The sequence below is a fragment of the Monodon monoceros genome, unplaced genomic scaffold (assembly GCF_005190385.1).
Source record: "Monodon monoceros isolate NGI ecotype Baffin Bay Population unplaced genomic scaffold, NGI_Narwhal_1 Super_Scaffold_10, whole genome shotgun sequence".
NCBI classification, from domain to species: domain Eukaryota; kingdom Metazoa; phylum Chordata; class Mammalia; order Artiodactyla; family Monodontidae; genus Monodon; species Monodon monoceros.
Genome location: NW_021703766.1, coordinates 10,321,824 through 10,338,583, shown reverse-complemented (window position 1 = coordinate 10,338,583; position 16,760 = coordinate 10,321,824). Strand labels below are relative to the sequence as shown.

Sequence of the window (16,760 nt, the reverse complement as noted above, 5' to 3'; positions counted from 1 at the left end):
CAACTGAGGGTTTTGTAAAATAAGTGCTTTGGTGTCACTGAAGGAAAAGCACGTCGATCTGTTTCCGATTCACTAGATCAGCAGGAATGGCAACTAAATTCTGCTAGAACGGCACCTGAGATGGGATCATACAGCTTTTTTGGAAAGGTATGTTAAGGATACTCCCTCGTGTACCAGAATTCACTCAGCAGTCTTGACCAGCACTCTCTTAAACGTAGCAAACACCAGATGAAGAATCATTTGGATAAAGAACTGTGAGAAGACAGCTTTACAAGAGGGGGAACCATGCCGGGACTCTGTCCTCCTCTGCTCTGATGTGCGGCTTCCTCTTGCTCTCTCATTCTTCAGGGAGAAATCTGGAGGCAAGTGCCTGATATAGAATGAAAATTCACACTACACTGTGAGAGGCTGGTCAAAGGTCGTTTCCTGACGTCACCTGGTACTCAAGCAGAAGGCTTTTGATGCACAAGCTCAGGGGCAAATACAGCACAGCCGTCAAGAGCGTGGCTTGGAAGTCAGGCCGCCTTCATTTGAGAATCCTGGCTCTGACACTAACCAGTTCTGGATCTGAGGCACTTAACCTCCTCAAGCCTTCATTTCCTCATCTTCAAAAAGGAGACCATAACAAGATCTTCCTCAGAGGTTGCAGGGCGGTCATATAATACCCTTAGAATGGGCCTGACGCTAAGCTTTTACGGTTCTGACATGCGCATGTCAGTAATAATAAAAACTGTCAGTAGTTTTTGTGCATGCGGCAGACTTTGCTCGCCATGATGTAAAGAAACAGGGTCCTGCGTTCTCTCTCTTGCCTGATATATTTGAAATAGAATGAGTAGAATTCTCATTCCAGCCCCCCTACTAATTCCGAATCTTTACATTGGGTAAATTACTTCCTCTTTATTCACCAGGACTCTCTTGGTTGTAAGTAACAGAAACCCAACTCAAAGCAATTTAAAAAGATAGGATTTATCAGATCATGCAACTGGGAAGTCCAAGTACTGGCTGCAGCACTATGGAATGTGGAGATCATGAATGATTAAACGCTGATGACCTACATTTTTTGATGTCTCGCCCCCACCCCCACTGTACGCTAATTCTTGGCTGTGTTTCTCTTGTGGCTCATCGGATTCACTCCTACTGCACACAAGCTTTCTTTGCATGCTTTAGGAGATGGCTCCCAGATAATTCTGATTCTTGCCTTCTAATTCTGTATCCCCAAAGACAAAACCCCTTTTCTTTCAGCCCTAGATGGACGAAGTCCTAGGGAAGAACTTGGAACGACTCAGCTTGGGGCATGGGACTAAGCCAATTGCCACAGTTAGAGAAAAGTGGTTCTAATGGTTGGCTGGGTCTGCATTATATGCCCAACCAGGTCTCAGCTGAACCACAGTGAGTGGAGGTGAGCACATCCATGGAAGAAAAGAGGGTGCTGAAAGTAAAAACTAATTTTCTCCTTTCACTCAGAGTATGAAATTCTCCACTTTGAAGAATTTATTTCTACATGTTGATGGTTCTCACTGGGGGCACATGCCAGAATCTCAGGCAAGGAATTAAGTATATTAATTTTCAATCTTTTCTTAATTTTCTCAATTTTATCGTTCTTCATAACTCAGAACTTTGTGTATCCTCCCCAGTCAAGAGTTCATTTGTTTGTTTGTTTTCAACTGAGACCCACTGAGCTAGAAGGCTGTTTGCTGTTTGACTGTCACTTGTGTAGACCCTGTGTCTGAACCATGTGTTCAAATTTCCACCCTGACTTAATTTTCAAGCCCTAAAGGAGCAGGGAACTGGCCTACAGGGTTCCACACAGTATTTTGTGGCCTATTTTCAAGCCTAACCCCTCTCCTACCACCGCAGAGCGTTTTAAGTGAAGGGAACGCAGAGCACATGAAATTGTATAAACAACTATTTCCAAGAGACAAATTTGGGATGAAATCTGGGCCCTGTTGATTACAAGCTGTGTAAGCTTAGATAACTTATGTTACCTGTCTGAACCTCATCTTCTTCTGGTAAATGGGGGTGGGGTTAGCTATTCCAAAGGCTCATTGATAAGACTAGATAAGATACTGGAAAGCATATTTTCTGTTCCAGACAAGACGGATTAACAAGATTTACCCGCCCACTTGAAACAAAGCAACAAACAAAATACATGGAAAAATTATTTTCAAGGCATTGTACACCAAGTGACAAAAGAGAGTGATCTCTGAGAAGAGGGAGAGAAATGAAGCTAATGCTACCATTGCCCCAGCTTGTTTCTGACAAGGGGGATCCCAGGTGAAACCTTTAACTCTTTGAGTTGGATGATTGAGCTGAATGTCCAGGGAGATCAAGGTAGCTAGAGTGTGCAGACGACCATGACTAGCATATAGAGGGCAGAGTTTTGGAGAGGAAACAGCTGCACTTAGCGAGAACCCCAAAGGTCAGCAGACAGTCCTTCTTGCATATTCATAATCATTATAAGCCTGTAAGGAAACTACCCCAAATAAGGCAAAGAACCAACCAAAAGGATTAAAGGGAACATTGCCTGGTACTTACACAGGGCCAGGAATAATGTCTTTTTCCCCAGGGAGAATTCATATTTCATGGAGCATCAGGGAGAGTTCTCAAGAAGGTCTTGCTTTATATATATATATATTTATATTTATAGGCCACGATGAACTTCTAGAGATGAAATCATCTATGGTGTATAAGATGAAAAATACACTGGATGAGATGAGACGTCATAGCAGAAAAGATTAGTGATCATGGAACTATAGCAATAGAAACTCTTCAAAATAAAACTCAGAGAGAAAAAAAAGAATTAGAGAAAGAAAAGATTATCAGTGTGAACTGAAGGACAATTTCAAGTAGCCTAATAGATTTGTGATTGTATTCTGTAAAAAAAAGAGGACAGATGGGGGAAGAAGATATTTGAAGCAATCGCGGCCAGTTGTGTTTTTTCCCAAACTTAATGAAAGCTATACCCCTACAGATCTGAGAAAGTCAATGTTTCCCTAGCACAAGAGACATGAGATCTAGACAAGGGCACATCACAATCAAAACCTGCTTAAAAATCATCAAAATCATAAATAAAGTCTGCTTAAATCAGTGGTAGACAGAAAATCTTAAAAGCAGTCAGAGAAAAAGAGCCATGTTATGGACAGAAAAACCAAGATAAGGATGTAGGCAGATTTCTCATTGCAAATGATGCAAGAAGACAGTAAGGCCACCTAGAGCAGCAAGCAGCTCTGGCCTCTGTCTTGATGTTCTACCATCTACAAAGTTCACAAGGTTGAAGCTGGTTTCCCATCCATGGGGAGAATAGAAAAGGAAGCAGAGCTTGCTCTAAGGGATGTGACTTGAAAAGTGTCCACCTGGTCTCTGTTCACATCCTGTCGGCCAGAACTGAGTCCCAGGGCCAAACTTGGCTGTGAGGAGCTATACTATTAAGTATAGTCTCTGACCTCGGGGAGGACCACTGCTCAAATGAAAAAGAAGAACATGTTCATTGTGGGGTGATTTCCAGTAGACAGAGTAGAATCATGGCCCTATTCCCATTTATTCTTTTTTTAAAAATTTATTTTATTGAAACACAGTTCATTTACACCCATTTATCCTTTATCCAACCCTCTATTTATTTGGCCAACTAGCAGATGTGTGGTTGCTCCTCAAGACTTAAAGCTCCATGAGGATAGGAACAAGGTCAATTTGGTATATTCCTGCCCAAGACTTGTTTATGTTTGTTTTTTGTTCTTGTTTCTTTTGTTTTCTTTTTTCTTTTACTTTTATACTGTTTCTCTGCATTGCCTTTAACAGCCTTATTGAGATATACTTCACATACCATACGACTCACCCACTGAATTTAACCATATTTGGAGGATTATGCAACCATTACCATTTAGAGTATTTTTGTCACCCCCAGAGAAACCCCATACCCATTAGCAATCACTCCCCATTTTTCCCTCCACTGTTTCCACCCAGGCAACAAATAATCTACTTCCTATGTTTCAAATGCATGAAATAGCAAGAAATCTCAGTCCCCAGTGCCTCACATATGGTGGGAATTCCATAACTATACAGTGGGCTTAGTTACAATCTTTTTGCTGTTTTCATACCTTCTCAGGTTAAAGATTCTCCCCAAAGATTTTTTGAAACACATATTGTTATTTGGTGGACTTTATCACTTTTCCTAGGAGCCCAGAATAAACAAATAGAATCCTACTATCAGGCAACTGGTAAGTATTTCATTTTGTCTCCATCACAGACCTCTGTGAAGGGAACAAGTGTAGCTCCCATTTTACAGATGAGAACGCTAGAGTCTGGCTCTGCCTCTAGAGCTGGCTGATTTTGAGAATTGTTAACCCAACTTGCTCAACACAGGTCTGTCTGAATCCTTAGCTTTGGCCAAGCAAAAAACCGCAAAAACTGTTAAGTCGTATGTCTTAGAAAATGTTGTCTTAACAGGGCTCTTTTGGCCTGGGTGTGCGACCTGTTACATAAACAATATTTGTTTTTCAATGGAACTATTACAACCTGCTGTCTGATCTGCCCGCCAACCACCCTCCTATCAGGCATTCCGTCTGTGCCATCATTTTCCCCAAAGTGACATAAACATCCACACCAACACTCGGAAAAACTGGACATCTTCACAGACAAGAATTTTTCTGTTCCTTAAACTGTTTCCCAGCTTGCTCTCACAGTTGGCAAGATGCCTCTGTTCAATCGCTTGATATTCTGACTTTTCTTACAGTAAACTCTGCAAACAACCAGAAGCACAGATGCCCTGCCCTTTCTAACCGTGTGCAACCTGGGCACATGGAAACAGGAGGGCATTCAGGGTTCTGCTTTCTCACAGAAGGTCTTCACAGTTTGGATCTATTTGCTTTATTGTAATATAGCCACGTAATGTACCAAAATGAAAAGAAAACTTGTTTAAAGTATCTGTTTCATAGCTTCTGGTCCTTGCCCTGAGCCACGAATTTGCCAAATGTTGCTGTCTGCCCTGTCTCTCCTTACTAACTGGTCCTTTCTTCAAGGGAACAATGGTCTTTCTTTCCAGACACCTTGTGGAAAGGATGGATGAAGCGAAGTGTGGCTGGTGAGGGCAGGAGCTGCCTCAGAGGTTCGGGATGAGTGACAGGATGGTGAGAACGTCTGGGAGGAGGGCCCTGCAGACCTGCTCCTGGAGACTTTGAAGTTTGGAAGGCATGTGGAAGGCAGCCAGGGAAATTCAGATACACTCACCGCCGCTAATTGATTATTCAGCTGCATCTCAGAAAGACACAGTTTGGTGGGGGTGATAGCTGTTGTTTCCTTTTGCTGCCTTTGTGGGGGGTGGAAGCCAAGGAAATGTGGGGCAAAGATGCAGCCTTTAGGGGACTGGAGGTAAAAAGTCCTGCAGCTCACGGAGCCTATTGTTCAGATATTTGCAAGCCTCCTTTCTTCATCCAGTCTGAGATGGGCCATGCTGTGAAGTAGAACCTGATAAGAAGGAAAAGATGCAGCCATTGATGAATGGGTGGAGAAGACGGAAAAGTGAGGGCAGACACTATGGACAAATGGAATTTTTGTGGGCTTAGTGATTTTTCAGTTCTTTGTGGGGCGGATAATATGAATCCACCAGAGTTCAGAGCATGCACAAGTTTTGTAAGATAATGAATATTAATTGTGATCCACCATGCTTTTATTCCACTGCATGTTGACTGTCACTTCTTTTTAAATACACTACCAAAAGAGCAGATGAAATATTAGACCACTGTTCCCCTCAATGTAATTTTCTTGTAATTTTTTAACAGATGAATGAGTGTCTACAATAATAACTTCCACTGGTGGTTCTTCATGAGCATCATGTGTGAACATTTCTAGGCTGGAAAAGAAAACGTAGAGAGCTTCTACGACAGTGATTTAAATTCGGGGTGCGTGAATATTGTGGAGAGGGTGGAAAATAGGAAGGTACAGGTCAGATTTTCCCAGGGGAAAATGCACACAAACACTTAGAAAGATTTTAAAATTATTTCACTGCTTAGATTTAATGGTGTTCAAACAATTTATTCTGTTTGGAATGTTCAAGGGATCAAGCTGTTTAAGATTGTTACAACGTGGGCGATGCTGACCTAGTAACAACTTCTCATTTACAGGTAAACTGATACCCAGAGCGCCTAAGGAAAGGTAAGGCAAACCAGCCAGTGCAAGAGGCAGAGCTGAGACTTGGAATTACTCTGATTCCAAACTCAGTCCCCTTTTCATGATATTCGTGTATTTGGTGGCTACATGTTTTGGTGTTTGTCCTAATCTGCTGAAGAGAAGAAAATGAAGAGCCTCTGGACGGCAGTTGATGTGCTACAAGACATAGTAAGTGTTCAGTAAATGTGATTTGTTTGTGCTAATCATTGTGCTATGCAGTGTGTATTTATCATCTCATTTAAACCTCATAATTATACTCCAAGTCTGGTACCATAATCACCCCCATTTTGCAGGTGAGAAAACTGAGGTTACGAGAGGTTCAATATTTTGCACAAAGCCATGTGGTTAGCATGTGGCTTACTCAGTACTATGCTCATGGCAACTGGATTCAGAACACATACTCCTAACTGGTGGACATACAAATATCTAAGATCACGGCTGTTCCTGTTCTCAAACAATGTAGGCTTCAGCTCTGGTAGAATTTAACCATCATTCCTTCTCAGTGTTCCAACAGTCGCAGGGACTGCCTCGGCAGGTAGTAAGCTGAACATCACAGAGGGGAATCAAGTAAGTGTAGAATGTCCACTGGGAAAGGATGTCTCTGATCCAGGGTGAAGCCATTGACCTATGTCTTTTCCAATATTGGATGTATATGAGTCTCAAGACTTACTTTCCGTGCCTTGCCTCTCAGCTTTTGATCCACTGATTTTGGTTTTCCCACTTGTATCTCTCAGATTATGGTGTCTATTGGTCTCACCAAGGTATACATGGTCCTGACCATACTGCTAAGCTGCCTTCATAGGGTATGTGAATTCCAGAGAGAAGGAATTCTGAGAGTTTAGTGTTTCTTTTCCCAGTGAAGCAGGCAATAAACATCATCGAAAGAGCTACACTTTAGCCTGAGCCGCAGCTGGTGTAACAGCATGACCTGGACTTGTTGATGGATGCCGAGACCATACAAAAGTGACGAATCTATCTTTTTCCTCCCCGGAGCTGTGCTGGTTCTGCAGCTCAGGGGCGGCTAGGGCCTCTGTTCTACAGGACGGGGTTTGTTAAAGGTGTCAAGAATAAGGCCTACTTCAAGAGATACCAAGTGAAATTTAGAAGACGGTGACAGGGCAAAACTGACTACTATGCTTGGAAACGATTGGTAATCCAAGATAAAAACAAGTACAACACACCCAAATACAGAATGATAGCTCGTGTAACTGAGATAACATTGGTCAGATGGCTTATGCCCGTATTCGAGGAGATATGACAGTTTGTGCAGCTTGTGCTCACAAACTCCCGAGGTGTGGCGTGAAGGCTGGCCTGACAAATTATGCTGAAGCATCTTGTACTGGCCTGCTGCTGGCACGCAGGCTTCTTAATAGGTTTGGCATGGACAAAATTTATGAAGGCCAAGTCGAGGTGACTGGAGGCAAATACAATGTGGAAAGCATTGATGGTCAACCTGGTGCCTTCACCTGTTACTTGGATGCAAGGCTTGCCAGGACTACTACTGGGAATAAAGTTTCTGGGGCCCTGAAGGGAGCTGTCGATGGAGGCTTGTCTATCCCTCACAGTACCGAACGGTCCCCTGGTTATGATTCAGAAAGCAAGGAATTCAATGCTGAGGTACACCGAAAGCACATCATGGGGCAGAATGTTGCAGATTATACGCGTTACCCGGTCGAAGGAGAGGAAGCTGTTTACAGAAAACAATTCTCTCAATACATACAGAACAAAGTAACTCCAGACATGATGGAGGAGATGTATAAGAAAGCTCATGCTGCAATACGAGAGAATCCAGTGTATGAGAAGAAGCGTAAGGAAGAAATTGAAAAGAAGAGGTGGAACCGTCCCCAGATGTCACTTGCCCAGAAGAAATATCGGGTAGCTCAGGAGAAGACAAGCTTCCTTAGAGCTCAGGAACGGGCTGCTGGGAGTTAATAAACCAAACCACAATTTCTACGAAGATTTTTCAGATAAAGACAGTAATAAACTTAAAGAACAAGTTAAAAAAAAAAAAAGGGATGAATCTTTGCTTGGAAGCTACCTGCTCCATAGGAACCTAGCAGCATCCTGACAGTGCAGATTATTTGAACAGGTAAGGACTTGCTTATCAACTGAAAGTCACCTTCATTTTGACATATGAGAAAAACCAGAGAAAGCAAGCAAATCGATCTATGTCACACAGCAAGTTGGTGGTAAAGCCGGCACTAAAACTTTGGGATACCTCAGATCTTCATGGCTCCTTCCATCCATCTGACCTAAACTTGATGGGATGAGTAAGAGTTTTTTTAGGTAGCCCTGTAGAAAAGACAGAGGCAATTTAGGAAAATGGCCCAGACATATGAGAGGCCATGTGGAGATAAGAGAGAAAGCCTTCCCTTCATGTGTATGCTAAAAACAGAGATGGAAAAAACTGAAAAAGTAGAAACACTGGCTACCCCAGAAAAACGTTTGGGAGGTGGGTCTCTTTAGGAAAACTCCTACACAAAGGAATCCATAGAAATGTGGTCAATCTGGAATAACTGTCTAAAAGCAACCTAAAATATCTAAGGAGCTGTCTATCTAGCTTGCCCTATCTCATTCCATATCAGTTTGATCTTCCAAGATGGTTGCTGGCATCAAGAAGAGAGTGAAAAACCAAAAGTAGGGGAGGGCCAGGGAAGCACAGCATTCCCTCAAACATATTCCTTTATGGAGGCAGCTCAAGGGTGCGGTCAAAGACTTGTATAATTTAGTGACACCAAGAGACACCATAATCTGAGACAGACAAGTGAGGAAGCCAAGATTAATGTCTCAAAAGCCAAGAGGCAAGTTATAGAAAATAAGACCCATGATCCACGCAGGCTCGCACCATAGGTTTGCAATGTTAGTGACTTTATCTGAAGGTGCAAGAGTCCTTTTGACTGAGCTCATCCTTATATATGTAAAAGGCCCATTTCAAGGGGGTCCAAAGACCACCATGATTGGAAAATATGCTTCATGTGGTTAGAGTGGTAATAGAACAGACAGCTCACTGTCCCCTCCGAGAAGTCCTGTAGACCTCAAGGAACTGACAAAGCTCTGTGGTCTCTCCATCAAAGCCATGGCACGATGCCAATAAAGCCAAAATGAAGAGTGTACAGTGCCAGAGTGATCACATGTCTCTGAGGAAAGAGTGAATGGATTTACTTTCTCTTCAGCATCTAACTCTGCCTAGACATGTTCATTTTTCTGGTTGTTTTTTCTTTTTCCTCCAAAAGATTTGCTTCAGGTCAGCTGGAGAGAGGAGTTTTGCTTAACTCAAGATTTGGCATGGACAACCACAGTGGAATAAATTTTGAAAGACCCAAAATGTGGGGTCTGGAATGACTGGCCAAAGTTACTGAAATTGTTTTCCACAGAAAGCCAGTGACTACTCAAAAGTTATTAGGAAGTCTAGGCTGCCTACAATTATCTGATGCAAATAATTATTTGATGCATATGCAAGGAGCCACACAGGTCCCAATTTTAAATGGGTACATGCTGTGATGGGCTGGGCTATGGTGCCCAGATATTCGGTCAAACATTATTCAGGATGTTTCTGTGTAGGTGTTTACTGGGTGAGATTAACAATTTAAAGTGATGGCCTTTGAGTAAAGCAGATGACGTTCCATGATGGGAGTGGGCGTCATCCAGTCAGTTGAAGACCTTCATAGAACAAAGGCTGACTTCCCCCAAGTAAGAAGGAATTCTGCCAGCTGGACTGCCTTTGGACCAGAAGTGCAACTCTTCCTGGGTTTTCAGCCTGCCAGCTTACCCTGCAGGTTTTGATTTATCAAGCTTCCACAGTTGCATGAGCCATCGCCTTAAAATAAATCTCTTAGGGCTTCCCTGGTGGCGCAGTGGTTGAGAGTCCGCCTGCCGATGCAGGGGACACGGGTTCGTGCCCCGGTCTGGGAGGATCCCACATGCCGCGGAGCGGCTGGGCCCCTGAGCCGTGGCCGCTGAGCCTGCGTGTACGGAGCCTGTGCTCCTCAACGGGAGAGGCCACAACAGTGAGAGGTCCGCGTACTGCAAAAAAATAATAATAATAATAAATTAATTAAATAAATAAATCTCTTGATAGATAGGTAGAAAGATAGATAGAGGATAGATTAGATTGATAGATGATAGATTAATTAGATAGATTAGATGTATGATGAAAGAAAAAGAAGGAAGGAAGCAAGGAAGGAAGGAAGGAAGATATACGCCTACTATTGGTTCTGCTTCTCTGGAGAACCCTGACTAATACACACACACATACACACACACACACACACACACACACGCATAGTCATACTACATGTCTACTATATGTCAGGCAATATGCCAGATTATTTATGTCTGTTCAATTCTCATAAGTACATTACAATCTAGATATTATTCTCTCCATTTTATCGGTGAGAGAATTGAGACTCAGAAAGATTAGCTAACTTGATCACAGCTTACAAGAGACAGAGCTAGGACTTGAACTCAAGTCCATCTGACCAAGACATTGTGCTCAATTCCCAAAGTGATGACAAGTAACCAGGCAAAATGAAACAAATTAAGTGGCAGAACATGTGAAGGGAGAAGACCCACAAGTGTGGAATCATCTCCCAGTAACAATCAGCAGCAAAATCCTTTACAATCGGAAAAGACAGGCTGCTGGAAGAGACAGGGCTGCCCTGGCAGAGGTGAGCACAGTCCAGACCGCTCGCTCTCTCTGGCTCTGCCCATTCCCCGAGCTGCTCTGATGGGTTTTAGCTGATTCCAGACGTGCCCTGGAGGGAGAGAAGATTCATGGCAGCCCAAAAGGAGGACAATTAGGTTTCCCATTAGCTTCCTTCATGAGCTCATCACTGACCGTTTCTCTTTGTTGCAGTATTTTCGAAAATTATCCCAGACAGGTTTCTGGAATACATGGGACTTGGAGATTTTTTTTTTTAATGAAGGACATTCCACTGAGAGCAAGCCTCAAGGCTGACTCATCAGAGGAAGTGTGTTCTTGGGGTAATGCTGATGGATATGGGCAGCTGAATCCCAGCTCTGCAATTTTAATCTGGGAGAACGTGGGTATGCGGCAGTTCCCCAAGTTCATCCCCGGATCTCCAATGCCTAGCTTAGAAAAGGATGGAAGAGGACTCTTAATCAGCCCCACGTCCTCTAGTCTTCCTTTCTCTGGCCACGCTCGTAGCTTTCCCCCAACACGTTTTTCTGCCAAAGGGAAACCTTTACCAGCTTTGACTGGCAGCTAATCTTGACGATTCCTTTGCTTAGAGTGCCCGAGGATGATGTCATGGGGCATTTTCGTACCTAGAGACGAGCATTTGATTATTTCAAGATTTGTATAAACCCCTCCACTCTCCATCATCTTAGATAATCCAGTGTTGACCAAACGGTTGTCTCCCTTGCTCTCTATGCTGTGAACATTTATTTCCAGCTTCCCCCAGATTTTCCACTGATGTGTTTGCAACCCGTATGTGTCTCAGCATCTCCAAATTTGACTCTGTTTTGTTTTTATTTCTCCCTTTGTATAGTCTTTAAGTGGTCCCCGATGGTGTGCGTATGTGATTTCATATCAAGAGAATGGTGTGGCCATAGCAATGAAGCATTAGGGTGTATCATAAATCAACCACAGTTTGGGGGAACGATAACACGTGTGATTTATAGGCTATTTCAGCTCTGATTTCCATATAGCTATTCTCTGATTCACAAGTATTCCTGGAGGAGTAGAAAGTAAAAGAAAGTACAGTGTGGGTGGTAGATTTCCTCCCCAGAAATCCATGATAGTCATCATCTCCATATAGAAGAGCACATACTCATGCTTTCCAAAGGATGAATGTTATCCATGGCAACTGGGAAACTGTCAGAGCTGGAAGAAGTGAGTCAACTAAACAGCATTTTCCCTTGACCTGGGTAAACCAAGACTAATTTCATATATTTGTCAAGAGAATTCGAAAATTGCCAATAATTTACGGCAGGGTAAAACCCCTAGATTTTAACCTAATCTATCAATATGTAAATTAAATATATAAAGGTTGATGATCAACGTTTGTTTACGTTAAGTGAAAGCAGAATATGTGCGTGATTTTACCGAAAGGCAGTTCTTTGCACACACACCACTTTTGGCCTGTTAGCCTTAGCTTGGGGGGACCATAAAATTTATCTTCCAAACTGGGATATTTTTAAGAGTGAAGGGAGGTGCTTTTAATTATTCCAGTCAACGGGGGCTAGTAGCCCCTGGCCACCTGGCGCCTGCTGTGAGCCTGATTGTTAGTCATAGTGATCTCCGTGTCACCTGCCCCTTGACTAGATCCTTCAGAAGCAGGGCTCAAGGTGCCTTGGTTTCTTTTAGTCAGAGGCCATTTTCTTCTCTGTTAGGGGCTAAAATACGTTTGTATGAAATAAAGGACACACTGATGCCCGAAATAAATTCACCCAGGTGCCTGGTATAAGATAAGCATTCAATAAATTATATTAATAATTATAATTTTAAATATTAAGTATACCCTATCATGGCTTAGAGGGCTAGCATCTTTTGCAGGTGCTCAAACTCAGTGATCTGGGCAACACTTTAAAATGTTTTATTTTCATTTTCTTACTGGAGCTCTTTTTGTTTTTCAAATGTAATCTTACCTAGAACCCCAATATATAAAAGCGATAAAAACAATTACGTATGTGTTATTGGAGGAAAGCTCTCCGGCATCTGTAGTACTCCCAAAAGACAGATTCAGAGCCAAACACTTCACTTGGAGCAAAATTCAAACTCTACAAAGCTAAATAAGCCCTGATTAAAATGTTAAGACATCAACTAAGCATGATTTGGAGAGAGAATCCCAATATTTTGGGGGAGTTCAGAAGTGCATTACGGGTGAATTGAAAAGAAATACCGGGCATTCACTAGGTTTTTGGTTTTCTTTCAAGTTCAATGCGTACAATACAGCAAGTTGAGTCCTGAGTGATTCCTTCAACTTCAGAGACAGAACAGAACAGGTAGAGGAAAAGACCTCTGCTATTTGCAGCATTTATCTTCAGACTCCTTCAGACCCAAGAAAACAGTCAGTGGAAAACAGATTTTCTGAATGAGCCCTATGATATTTTTCTTAAACTTCTCCTTCTGTCTGGCCTGCCAAGTCCTTGCTTCAACCCTCTAGGCTGGGTTGATAGCAGTTGTTCTTTCTAATGTTGGCTGAAATATAAGTAGGTGCTTCCATTTCACTGTGATGCTAGAAGATCCCGCAAGATGTTCCTGTTACAGATCGTGAGAGTTGGAGCAAAGATTTGGATTGGTTGACTCATTCTAGGAGAAGCTTCTTTCCCAAGTTCCACGAAGTTCCACAAAGCCAGAGCTGTCTGCAGTGGGTCTAGGCTAACATCACAACAGAGCCACACCCAGAAACTTGCCAGGCTCAATGCTCCTGGAAGCAGTTGCTGAATGGCTAGGCCACCCCGAAGCTTCTCTCGCATCCCACACACTCCTTTCTGTCTCAGTGGACCTTGGAACATCACTGTGTTAGTCATCTATTACTGCAAAACAAATTACCACGAACCTAGGTGACTTAAAACAACATGCACTTATTATCTCACAGTTTGTATAGATCAAGAATCCAGGCACAGCTTAGCTGGGCCCTCTGCTTCAGACTTATAAGGGTGCAATCAAGGCACGAGCCCGGGTTGGAATCTCATCTGAAAGTTCAACCAGAGAAGGACTGGCTTCCAAGCTCATGTGGTTGTTGACAGAATTTCATTCAGGAGGATTGTGCATTGATGGCCTTAGTTCCTATCTGGCTGTCGGCAAGAGGTCATCCTCAAGACCTTGCCATGTGGCCTCACCACTAGGTCAACTCACAACATGGCAGCTTGCGGCATGAAAGCAAGGACGCAGGTCAGAGAAAGACAATGTGAGAGAGATATCACAATCTTTTATAACCTGATCTTGGAAGTGACATACCACTACATTTGCCATATTGTGTTGGTTGGAAGAAAGTCATAGGTCCTGCCCACACCCAGTGGGAGTGAGTACCAGGAGGTGGGGAGTTCTGGGGGTCCTCTACGAGGCTACCTGCCACTATCACTGTCTGCTGTTAGGGACTCATATGAAGCAGAGGAAGAATTCGAGGTCAATGCATTTCCAAACAGGCATTCAAGTCCTATATCTCTAAACCACTCTCCAGTCTCCCCATAGACCATGGGGAGAGACCATAAGTCTTCTCTGTCTTCTTCAAACACACCATGACTACAAGCTTTATGGCCATCATGCCTGCTCTTCTCACCGCCTAGAAAGCTCTCCTCTCAACTCTACCCAGGCCCCTGTTGAGATGTCATCTTTCCTTGAAGTCCTAATGTGTTTACCTGTTGGATACTTATTTATTGAGCTCCTACTACATGTTAGGCATTGTCTGGAACCCTACCCCACAATCTGTAACCTCGAGGAATTCTCTATTTAGTGGAAGAGACAAATAAATAACTAGTCCTCAGCACACCCTATTGCAAGTACTGTGAGAGAGATAAGCACAGGGTGCAGAAGTAGTAAACTAGGGGTGTGACATGGTTGGATGAAACCCACTAATCTGCCCATAAGTTGAAGTCAAACTCCTCAGCTTGGCACAAAAACCCTTCACAACTGGTACTACTTCATCCCTCTTTTTTCTCACTATATAGTCCAGTCACAATGAGGAAAAATGAGTCAGATGTGGTGTCCGTGCTGTGCTTGTCCATACTCCCTTCCATGCATTGTTCTCTCTGCTAAAAACATTACTTCTTTCTTGTTGAGCTTGTATGCATCCTTAAAAGAGTTAAATCTAATGCTACCCTGTCTTGGTCTGCTCAGGCTGCTATAGAAAAATACCATAGACTGGGTGGCCTAACCAACACAAATTTATTCCTCACGGTTCTGGAGGCTGGGAAGTCCAAGCTCAAGGTGCCAGCAGATTTGATTCTTGGTGAGGGTCCTTTTCCTGGCTTGCAGATAGCCAGTCTTCTTGCTGTGTTTCATATGGCAGAGAGAGGAAATTCTGGTGTCTCTTCCTCTTCTTAGAAGGGCACTAATCTCATCATGAGCGTCCCACCCTCATGACCTTATCTAAATCTAATTACCTCCCAAAGTCCTCATCTCCAAATATCATCTCACTGGGGGTGGGGGTAGAGCTTCAACATATGTACCTGGAGGGGACACAAATATTCAGTCCATACAACTCCCCTTTTTAGAAGCCTTCTCTGAATCCCTAAAAACTTAAGTAGCTACACACACTGTGCTTCCATAACCCTTTGTACTTAACTTGAGTAGCATGTGCAGCAAGTATTATCATTGTGAACATGAGTCTTTTATAAACTGCGAGTGCCTTGGTGGCAGACTGTGAGTCTTCCTTGCTATCTCCTCTGTGAGTATAGGGCAAGGTGACCACCCAGCAGTGGTCAGTAAACACTTGGGAAGAGCACATAAAAGAGCAGAGAAGCCCTTCCCTAGCACTCAAGCTATTCCCCACTCACCTTGACTTTTCCTTTCGGCTCATGTAAACACCAGCTGAACTTCTGGCTGCCTGAATCTCAGCGGGAATGTTTGCGGTACTCGGCCATCCTCTAGTTGGTGAGAAGTTCCAACATGTCCACCCAGAAATTAGAAACCTGAACACCCCTGACTCTTAGAGTATTTCGTATGTTATGGTCTTTGAACCCCAGTCTGAATTGCATACATCTGTCTTCAAAAGAACTTAAATTCCAACATGAAAGTCAAGGAGGAAAATAGCATCCTCGCTTTCAGAAGGCGGGTTCCCATAGTGTGAATTTCTCTGTCTGGTTAGGATTGCTTCCCTATGTTCGAACACCCAGGCTGATGATGTTTCACTCAGTTATCAGTGTTCTTAAAGGAACTGCTTTATTGCCAAGTTTCTCTGTAATCTTTAAAGCACAAACTTACATTACGATGAACCATATTTTAAATGAAATCTCCAATGTACTTCAGTGTAGTGAAAACTTGTCTTTTACAAAGCTCTAAAATAAAATTTAATATATTTTAGAAAGGCTCACTACATGATTATTTCTAGTCTTTTAACCTAGTCCCTAATATTGACTGTGATCATAAAAATATCGGTAACAATAACTACCATTTTGAGCGTTTATCATGTGCCAAGAACTATACCAGGTATTTTCTACACAGATCTGTTTGGTTTTTGCCATTTTATTCTCTAAAACCATCTGACCTGGATATAACTAACATACTTTGTAAGCGAGAAAATTTAGACTCAAAGAAGTGTCTGAGGGCAGACAGAGAAGACATAAATTTGGGGGGAACCAGGAAGAGGCCTCAGTTCCTAGCTGACTGTTGGTCAGAGGTCATCCTCAGTTTTCCTATCCCATTCTGTCTCCTGACATCCAATCCTTGGGGATAAAGTCTTTTGTTCCCAATTATAAATGAGTCAGTGCACCTGAGGCTGCAGAATCCGTAACTTACGACCACACTAAGATAGACCCTAATAATTGTGTCCTTCTTAGGAGAGATTTCAATAAAAAGGGGTGGGAGGAAGGACAGACAATGGGAGGGACATCAAACCAAGGACCCTGGATGACTAAAGGGATCCCCTCATCCCCTGTTAGAAAATGACCCAGACGACTAAGCTTTGTTGGAC

General features: G+C 42.9%; 1 pseudogene; it reads left to right on the top strand.

Moving 5' to 3' along the window:
* Window positions 1-5,021: 5,021 nt before the first annotated feature.
* Window positions 5,022-8,066, top strand: LOC114885387 (annotated as a pseudogene).
* Window positions 8,067-16,760: the final 8,694 nt, after the last annotated feature.